This window comes from Mytilus galloprovincialis, chromosome 8, assembly GCF_965363235.1.
Source record: "Mytilus galloprovincialis chromosome 8, xbMytGall1.hap1.1, whole genome shotgun sequence".
NCBI lineage: Eukaryota > Metazoa > Mollusca > Bivalvia > Mytilida > Mytilidae > Mytilus > Mytilus galloprovincialis.
Genome location: NC_134845.1, coordinates 31,384,774 through 31,395,670, shown reverse-complemented (window position 1 = coordinate 31,395,670; position 10,897 = coordinate 31,384,774). Strand labels below are relative to the sequence as shown.

The window sequence follows — 10,897 nt, the reverse complement described above, 5'->3', positions numbered from 1 at the left end:
AAAAAACATGCGAGTTATTTTAGTGTTTAACTCTTGATACCATTAAAATAGTATCTCCCTGTATGAAAATGTCCGAGTTAAATTGCAAAAATATTTGTAGATCATATTGCTGAACATTTTAAAAAAATATTAAGAACTTTTCTGTAACATAAGATTACGGCCTTCAACAATGACCCAAACTCATACCCCAAACAAGCTATAGCAGGCCCCGATATGAAAAATGTAAAACAAATCAAACGAGAAAACTTAGTTTAATTTTCAAAATACATTGCGACAACTATTATAAGTTTAGTTTACAAAATACATTGCGACAACTATAATAAGTTTAGTTCACAAAATACATTGTTTTAACAAACAGAACACTCAACATCATACTTATATAATGGCACCTAGACCAAATAGACGTACATGCATTGATGCCATATCGATCGATCCAATAAAAATTGTAGGAGTTATCCCAACAATATGGTGGCTGTGATGCATACATAAGGTGCTGAGTGGCGTCGTAGTACGCTGTGGTACAGTTCAATGGACTGATAATGCTTTTTATGCAAATTTGCGCTTCATCAAGTAATCTAAAATAATCAATGCAAACTTATTAGAAGGTGTAGGCTTTATTTTAAAAAAATGCAAAGTTTTTACATATGTCACTTTAGTCTGCTGTATTATCCATCTACTGCTATTTTAAATAATTTTTTTTATAAACAACACGGAGAACACGGAAGTACCTCTGATCTTTTACAGTGGTTACCATTTAAATTTAATAAGTATGACAAAAAACAACACAACTGACAAGTATCCTCTTATTTATCGCCGAATCGTAAATTGTAGTTTGAAAGGCGCTAGGTTAACGTTTTCGGGTTGTATAAAGAACATGTAATTATAGTTTAGAACATTGTTTAACTACTGTTGCATCTTATTTGTTATAAATTTAACACGTGCATTTGTTAATTTATGTATCATTGTCACTTTGTTTATTTTCTCTTGTTACCTATTTTGACGTCGGACTCGGACTTACTTCTTTTAATCTGAGTTTCAATGTGCGCGTTGTTGTGTGTTTGTTTTTCTACATTGACTAGAGGTATAACGGGTGGGTTGAGATCTCAAAAAACATTTTTAACCCTGCCTCATCAGGAGCCTCTGGCCTTTGTTGGTCTTGTATGATTTTTAATTTTTGTTTCTTTTATATATTTCGGAGTTTAGTATGACGTCCATTATCGATGAACTAGTATACATTTTTGTTCAGGGGGCCAGCTAAAGCACGCCTCCTGGTGCGGGATTTTCTCGCTGCATTGAAGGCCCATTGTGGATGTTATCTGCTCTTTGGTCGCGTTGTTGTATCTTTGTCACATTCACCATTTCCTTTCTCAATTTTATTGTGTGGTGATAAAAAGTAAAATAACATTAATGCCGAAGTCCGAGGAAAATTCAAAATGGAATGTCCGTAATCAAAATCAAAAGCTTAAACATATCAAACGATTGGATAACAACTGTCATATTCCTGACTTGTTACAGGCATTTTCTTATGTAGAAACTGATGGTTTAAATCTGGTTTAATAGCTAGCTAAACCTCTCACTTGTATGACAGTTGCATAAAAAATCCATTATATTGACAACGATGTGTGAACAAAACAAACAGACATAACAGCATACCATTTCTCTGATATACCAATGTCTAAGTATAATAGTGTTTAAACTAAAATTAGACCGATTAAACATATCGTATTGATAAAATATTAGTCTAGAATCAGACACAAGTAATCCAAACTTAAAACAGTAATTGTTTAAGAAAAACCAATAAAAAAATAACGTGTCATTAAAATTTTCACTTCAAATATTATCAATATATGCAATACAATACAGCTATAGGAACCTACACCTCTAAATATAGAATGTGAACTAATAGTATACTCAAATGTGTATATGGTATATTGTTCCGCCATTAAAAACAATAGCAGTTTTCTCATTAATTCAAGAGGCTTAATAGACCGTATAACCACAGTAGCAGGGTTTTCAGATATTCAAGCAGTTGTTTAGGGTGGGGTATAAATACCCTTCTTATTGTTGAGATCTAATATGTTTGTCCGAATTTTTATTTATTTCAATCATACTGATGTTGTTAGAAGAATAAAATAGTGACGTAACTTCAGCAAACAATCACACTAAAGTGATTCAGACTCAATCGGAAAAAGAACAGATTCGATGAAAGATCTGATGATAATTGACAGCAAACAGAGTAGATGCAGTGACACTTGATACTTAGTCATTCTTAAACAATCTCTTGTGGGAGAGATGTTCGTTAGTCAGTTGTAAACCCTGTATATGAATCATATTGCCATTTTCTATATTTCAAAATGCCTGTACCAAGTCAGGAATATGACAGTTGTTGTCCATTCGTTTGATGTGTTTTGTCATTTGATTTTGCCATTTGATAAGGGACTTTCCGATTGAATTTTCCTCGGAGTTCAGTATTTTTCTGATTTTACTTTTTATTGATATATAATTTTGTAAATTTGTAATATAATTACCCACAATACGTTGTCCAATTTCCAGAGTCAACAGCTTTGACTGCTACTTGAGTCAAAATATCCATTTGGAAACAATACTCTCTGATGATCGTATGAATATCCTTGTATAGGTCTCCAAAACATTGGGTTTTACCATCCGAAATTACTGAAAAAAGTAAAATCACAAAAATCACTCCGAAGAAAATTCAAAGCGGAAAGTCCCTAATCAAAAGGCAAAATCAAAGGATAAAACATATCAAACGAATGGACAACAACTGTGAAACAGATTGTAGAGTTAATTGCCACTGATAAGCGTCCAAACAAATATATCATTTTAAAAATATTGACCTTCAATTCGTTTATATTTTTTGTTTATATGTGTGTTTTCCATGCACTATTTGTGTTTTATCATTAGCTTGAAATTTTGATAACATATATTTTTGTAGGAAGTTGACTTCGAAAATATCAAAATGCAAGTTAAAAATTAAATAGTTATGCTGTTGGAATATTGTACTAACATTTTTTTTAGTCTAGCTGAAATCGATTTATTTATTTATTACATGTTATTGGCTTTGAACTAACATTTAGTAGCTGGAAGAATTCTTAGAACGACACTCTTTTGTCTATACATGTATGTTAGTTAGTTGGTTTGTTTTTTAGTTACATTTTTTCATGCCTCATAATCTCATTTGGAAACAAAAAATCGACAGAATGTAAATATCTATGTTCAATCTCTTTTATATCACTGTTCTAAAAAAAAACAAGGAAAAGAAACATGTCTGTAGGGCATGCTTTGATATGAAAACTGCGCTTGAAACTTTACTGGATAATAGTTTTATTCGCTATAGAGATTTATCAATATTCCAATTGAGACTTACTGTGTACTACTGATAATGGACATGTTTCTGTATTGTTACAAATCACAATGTACGTCTAAAATTAGTAGGACTACTGACATAAACATTTAATTACACCCTTAGATACTGGGATGATATAAAGATAGTCTGGCTTTTAATAATAACGACTTCAGTATAAACACTTAAAAGATTTATCCTGAACTTACTTGGAATAAAGCTAATATTAACAATCAGCATTACCCTTTCCTGGATCTTATTAAAGCTTAATATTCAAATTAACAATAAAAGATATGATTTTTTTTTATTTCCTATTGATAATTTTCCGTTTTAAGACGGTGGTGTATCCTTAATACCATCGTATGATGTTTATGTATCTGAACTTGTTCGATTCGCTCGTGTATGTAACAATTTCACTATCACAAACTTGTCAAAACATTTACAGAATGGCATCATTTATCGTAAATAAAGATCAACCTGCAGATATCGCATACGTTCAGGTATTTCACATTCAATCTTTTATGGTAATATTCTGTACAAAGCTCAAAAATGTAAAACAGCTAACCAAATCATTCAACAGACTAATTCACAAGGAATGTAGTTACTAAACTGTTGTCAAGTCATTACAGATAGCGCTCCTGACGATGGACATGGCCATGGTCAATTAGTTTATTCTAATTGGCTGAATAGATGTTCAAAACACCTTGTGATCTACGGAGTTTGGATGCTAGGATAGGATTTCACAACGATTTATTGAAATACAAATTTTCCATTCATTCATAAAACCTGCTGTGTTTCTATTCAAATACATACCTGCTTCTTTTGCGCAACATCCGTTCAGAACTGATTTTACTGACAGTTCTTCCATAATCAGTGGATTAAACAAACGCCTGTCTTCGCATGATGCCATTGCATTCTTGTAACAGTTCAGAAAGGTCGTTTTTGCACTGTTCAAATTTATAAATTGCTGTTAATCATTCATGAAAAATAAAAAACAACAACAAACAACAGCAACAAAAACTAATTAAACTTGAAACTAATGACTGAGTGACACGAGCCCAGCCAAAATATGAGGACTGTCTGGTGGACAGTTGTCTAATTTACAGTCATTCCACGTTTTGGTATTAATATTTGAGGGAGTTAATAGTTTTCTGTTACACTATTTGCACCCGTTTTATTGTTAAATGTAAGTTATTGTCCGGTGATAAGTCGTTTTCAGTGATGAGTGATAAACAAAACTAGAGGCTACATGGAGCTTATGTCGCTTACCTGGTATTTGTAATTACAATTGATGTATGGAATAATGCAACCGTTATACTTTTGATTTAGTTTCAGTAAAAATCGGCATTTCCCCCTTAATTTCTATTTTTAGCCGTGACTGCAATTTTGGTTGGCAGGCAGGGTCATCGGACACATTTTTTAAACAAAATACCCTAATGCTGATTTTGGCCAAATTTGGTTAAATTTGTCTTACTGAGTTGTTCCAGGGGAGATTGTAAATGATTACATAAATTGACGAAAAATTGTTAAATTTGACTTTAAAGGGCAATAACTACTGTTGCGCATGACTTATAGTTGGACGTTTTATCGTTGATAATCTAACATTTAGTTGTTTTCGTTTTACCAATTTTTCTGAGGACAGGGTTGTCCCCATTCAAACTTGATTTTCAAACGATAATGTAACGGACGGCGTCAAGGGTAACCCTTAATGCCCCTTTCGCCGTGCTTTAGGGCATACAAATTTAAAGAGTTATGAGAAAACACAAAACTATCATTAGAAGAAGACTTAAAGTCTACTCACGAGCATATTGGATAATACTGGTCACACAAAGTGAGGATAGAATCCGGAGAGGTTATTGGGTGAACATCATATAGACCATAACAATTCAAGATATCGTACAAAAACGACTCGCATGTTCCTCTCACAAATGGTATATAGACAGCTAAAATAAAAAGGAAGCAGATAAATAATATATAATGTTTTTTTTTTATAAAACTTTAAAATTTTAAAGTCATATGAAACCTCAAATTAAAAAAAAATATGCATATGTTTTTTATAACTAAATGGATAGTTTTCATTATACTACTTATGTACATATACTTTTTTCTGAGAAAAATTCTTTAATTTGTCCACATTTAGAAGAAGTTTACTTATTTTTAATTGCTTGCTTCCAGGAAGCAATTCGCCGACATATTTTCCATAAACATAGTGACCTGAGCCTGACCCTCCTCGTAAAAATCCATTGATCGCAATACGCATGGATCTGTCATTAAAATAAACAAGTATATGATTATACAGTGTCACGTTAAACACGTGCTCAATACCCATGCTTTTTGTTATTTGTTTACTATAAGGTGACAATCGGTAAACTTCGGCTTCAAAACACGGCATTTAATGAGCAACCATATTTGTTAAATCATAACAGACGAAAGAAAAAAAATTGACGATTATACGATATAATGGCGTAAAAAAAATGATAATATCGTGCACAGAGGACTTAGTTTATGTACATGCATTGGTTCAAGAATTGGATAAACATTATTTTTCACTACTCACTCGTTTCATATGACTTTATTAAATGTTACCGTGCACACAATAAATGATTACTATATCATTAAAAAAGTGATAGTATGGTCTTCGTTTCAACATATACGTTAATGATACCAGGTTGATAATCCGCTAGAGATTTATAATAATCTGTAAATTAACCTGCAAACGACTTCTCCTTTTTCATTTTTTTACAATACTAGGTCGATACCTCTGCTGGTGGACTATCAGTCCCCGATCAAAAGTAAGTTCTTCGGTACTGACATGATTTACATTAAACCTTTCTGAAATTGTCCATTTATTATTTTTTGAATTATGAAGTTTAAGAACTAAGGTTTCATCTTCCTAGGCAAAGTTGGCCTTAGATAAATCCTGCTTTTTTAAGGTCTTGTATTATAGTTATGTCTCCATTCAACTGTTTCGGTTTATATACATTCTTTTTATTTCGAATATTCGGTTTTCAGTATTCTTGGTGAAGGTAAATACACACATTTATAACGTGTTGTTTTCATCTTTTTTTTTTGTGATGTGATACGTGAACAAAGGCACACATGTTGACCGGTGCGCTACGTTTGCTCGAGAAAAAAAATCACAGTTGTGCGAGAAAACGCATTACGCTTGCGCGAAAACCTATTGTAAAGTCCTACATTTGCGCGGATTAATTAAAAAAATATAAGAAAGAAAACATACTACACTGAGGCACATTTTATTGTACCGTCATGCTAAAAAGTACAATTTTATGAAATAATAATGAAATCATAAATTTAATTAAGCCTTTTTTATGTTTTTTTTTTTGTATGAAAATATCTAAGTAATGTAATTATTAATATTGTACAAAGAAATCATCAATATTTCAACAACAACAACAAAAATAATAAGATATTGTACGTGGTATTACATATTACTATGCACCAACAAATAAACGAAATCTAACGGTAAAAAAAACCTTATATAAGTTCCTACCGCGTACATTCATTATCTTAAACATAGCATAATGAACCCGCAACAAATGAATAAAAATGTACCGTGATCACGCCAAAAAATGTAAAATATTACAATTGAAATTAACAAAATAAAGAGCGCGCAGAAAATGTGAATAAAAAAGCGAACCATAAACACCAAGCAAATGTTCTATTACATTCTTATCTTTTTCAACAAGTGTACAATACTATTTAAATAAATAATTACCATATAGACAAAACAAAAGATTGAAATCACATTTTACATGGTATTACATATTACTGTACACCATCAAATAAAAAAAAAATCATGTTGTATATGGTATTATATATTACTGTACACCTTGAAATAAATAAAATCTTACCGTAAATAACAACAAACATAAAACGAAACATGTTTTCTCTACTATATCGTTTTAAATGTGACAGGTGGATGATCGTTTCACCAGCTTTGTATATGATACCAGGTTGATAATACGCTAGAGATTTATAATAATCTGTGAAATCACCTGCACACGACTTCTCCTTTTCATTTTTTACTGCACTGGTCGATACATGACGTGATGTAAACCTCTGATAGAAGACTGTTAGTCCCGAGTCAACCCAGTTGTCGGTACTTACCTTAGTAAAAAAAAAAAAATTGTTGTTTTACCTTTTGGAATGGTGGCTCTTTTATTTAATACTCTTCAACTTTGTTCAATTATAGCCCTTTTATCTGATTCGAGCGTCACCAATGAAACTTGTGTATTTATATATATAGGAAACGCGCTTCTGGCGTACACATTGTTAAGCCTGGTAGCTTCAATGTGATAATTACTCGCGTATTGATAAACATCCTCCTAAGTTAACTGCTCTCTTTGTCACAAACGATGGCATAAGATTGGGAAAGGTGCATTTATCTTTCTTTAAATTATACCAGAAATTATCCTACCCCTTCACCCGATTATGTTATATTAATTGTCCTTTTAGGAACATCGCATCATTGTTATGAGGTAAAATGACTTAAATTGACACTTTACCGTGAAGTTTGACGTTCACTATCACACTTTGGTCGACGAAAACCGAGTCGTATTCTCTCAATTCACAAAAAAAACATGTTTTTATGGTTTAAGATTTTTAATATTAAAAAAGTTGTTTAACCTGTAAATTTCATGAATGTGTCCTTCTTCATTTGTGACATTTGATTGAGTCTGGATTCTGTATCTTATACACCAGATCGGATGATCCCCTTTCCATGAACCTGTTTCTTATACACCTGCTCCCCTTTCCATGAACCTGTTTCTTATACACAAGATTCCCTTTCCATGAACCTGTTTCTTATACACCAGATCCCCTTTCAATTAACCTGTTTCTTATACACAAGATTCCCTTTCATTGAACCTGTTTCTTATACACCAGATCCCCTTTCCATGAACCTGTTTCTTATAAACCATATACACCAGATTCCCTTTCCATGAACCTGTTTCTTATACACCAGATCCCCTTTCCATGAACCTGTTTCTTATACACAAGATTCCCTTTCCATAAACCTGTTTCTTATACACCAGATCCCCTTTCCATGAACCTGTTTCTTATATACCAAATTCCCTTTTCATGAACCTGTTTCTAATACACCAGATTCCCTTTCCATGAACCTGTTTCTTATATACCAGATCCCCTTTCCATGAACCTGTTTCTTATACACAAGATTCCCTTTCATTGAACCTGTTTCTTATACACCAGATCCCCTTTCCATGAACCTGTTTCTTATAAACCATATACACCAGATTCCCTTTCCATGAACCTGTTTCTGATACACCAGATCCCCTTTCCATGAACCTGTTTCTTATACACCAAATTCCCTTTTCATGAACCTGTTTCTAATACACCAGATTCCCTTTCCATGAACCTGTTTCTTATATACCAGATCCCCTTTCCATGAACCTGTTTTTTATACACAAGATTCCCTTTCCATGAACCTGTTTCTGATACACCAGCTCCCCTTTCCATGAACCTGTTTCTTATACACATGATCCTCTTTCCTTGAACCGATTTGTTATACACAAGATCCCCTTTCCATGAACCTGTTTCTATACACAAGATCCCCTTTCCATGAAACTGTTTCTTATACACAAGATCCCCTTTCCATGAACCTGTTTCGTATATCCAACTATCTCCGTCATCACGTGACTTTTACACTTAAGTTGTATATCATCAATGGCCGATAGATTATCAATGAAAGTGAACGGGGTACAAAGATAAAACGGTCATAACCTTTTTGTTATAATATATATTTTCCCTCCCAACCCCGCGTTTTACAGTTTATAAATTTTTACAATTAAATATGTTTTAAGTTTCAGTTCAGAAATATGATTTCGTGCTTCGAAATAAATTTGAAAATTGAGGTGACATAGCCACACAGCCTCCGTTGACATCTTCGTTAAAACTCGACAAAATTGCAATGGGACATTTTTGTAAAATCAATTTTCTTAAATAATTTATTGTTACTTATATCTTCCCAACCCCTAAAAAGATCGACAACATATTCATTTAAATGAAATCGCAAACCATATCAGTTCATGTATTACACTTTTTGCTTCGAAATTTGTTTGAAAAGTTTATATTTTGGCAGTCTTCAGCAATATTTTCAAAATGGCGGCCACTGTTGAAGGTTCACAACGACACGACATGCCGGTATTCATTTAGTTATAAATCAAAAAGTAATATTTCAAATATTTATCAAAGTGTGTCTTTTTGTACTTATGAAATTTATTTTTTCACATGGTCTTCAATATATTTATTAGAAACAGTCTCTCACCCTAAAAAAAAGATTTACATGCACCGACCATGCAGTTTACATGAACATTGATAGCTTGGGGCGACATGGGAATATATATTTTTGAAGATTTGTACGATGAAAATCGTAAAATTGTTAGATGCATGTCTTTTCAATAATTGTCTTACCTTAATGCAGCATAGAATTAAACATTGTTTTCCTCTGTTAAAGTGGATACATGCTATTTGTTTTGATAAAATTTCGAAGATACATATAACAAAATGGCGATTAAATAATTTTTAAACGTAGACGATGTTCGACACTTATTTTGCACATGCAAATAATTCAATAAGATTTAACTGTTTGTATTGCAATTAGATATGACACGTTATTGTAGCTCGTATGATAATAAAGGATAAAGCTAAATTGTGGAGATATTAATTAAGTAATCAACGTGATCAAAGAAAACAAACATGGCAGCGTGGCCTAATCACGATGTAAGTTTTGACAAGACCTAATATATATATTAGTATTATACGATTGTTTATGAAATCATTTTATGATAATATTTTATATCAACGAAAGGAAACCACGGATATATTGTTACAAAGATGAAATATCTATATATATATATTTTGAAATCATTACACGGGTAACCAGTACATTTTACATAATCCTAATTAAACCAGTCACATACAGAGTTATCGAACCTAATTATGACTGGAATAGTTGCATAATGGCTGATTTGATAGATTTTTACGCTTTTTAAAAATATATATGAAATGCGTTAATAAGAAATATTCAAATTTTGAAACTGAGTTCATTAGCACTTTTATATTTGAAGAGAAATATGATGCTACATCAACATCTTTTACATGACTGTATTAAATTAGATCGAACGAAGATAACTTATTGATATTTAATCGTATTTCTTCACACGTATTAAGATTAGCCAGAAATCCACATGGTTGGACAGGTGCTTCATTTAATCAAATGACTGGAGTACTGAACATCGGATGACCTCAGATATTGGTGGATGGTCACAGGCACTTGTCCCAGAAAAAAATCTTATTTCTATACCTAAAAGTTAGGTAAACGTACATAGATATATATTTTTCTGAGACAAGTTCCTGTATAGATGATGAATATATGACAGGGAATTCAACCTCATCGTAATAATTATTATCTTGCAGTGAAATAATCATTAAAATTTTGTTATCAGTATAATCTGGTTTGTCGTAACATATTATATAATTTTGTGTATAACAGTTATA

The 10,897-nt window shown here is 32.1% G+C and overlaps 1 long non-coding RNA gene across 2 annotated transcripts; it reads right to left on the bottom strand.

Annotated features, from left to right (window-relative positions):
- Positions 1 to 235: 235 nt before the first annotated feature.
- On the bottom strand, positions 236 to 9,907 carry LOC143043228 (uncharacterized). Of its 2 annotated transcripts, none has more exons than XR_012968262.1 (5): positions 9,812 to 9,907; positions 5,163 to 5,304; positions 4,175 to 4,308; positions 2,529 to 2,673; positions 236 to 575 (listed from the first exon to the last, which is right to left on the bottom strand). It is a non-coding gene; the product is annotated as an uncharacterized LOC143043228 (long non-coding RNA). The 2 variants fall into 2 exon arrangements; XR_012968261.1 differs by lacking the exon at positions 9,812 to 9,907 and adding an exon at positions 7,234 to 7,347.
- Positions 9,908 to 10,897: the final 990 nt, after the last annotated feature.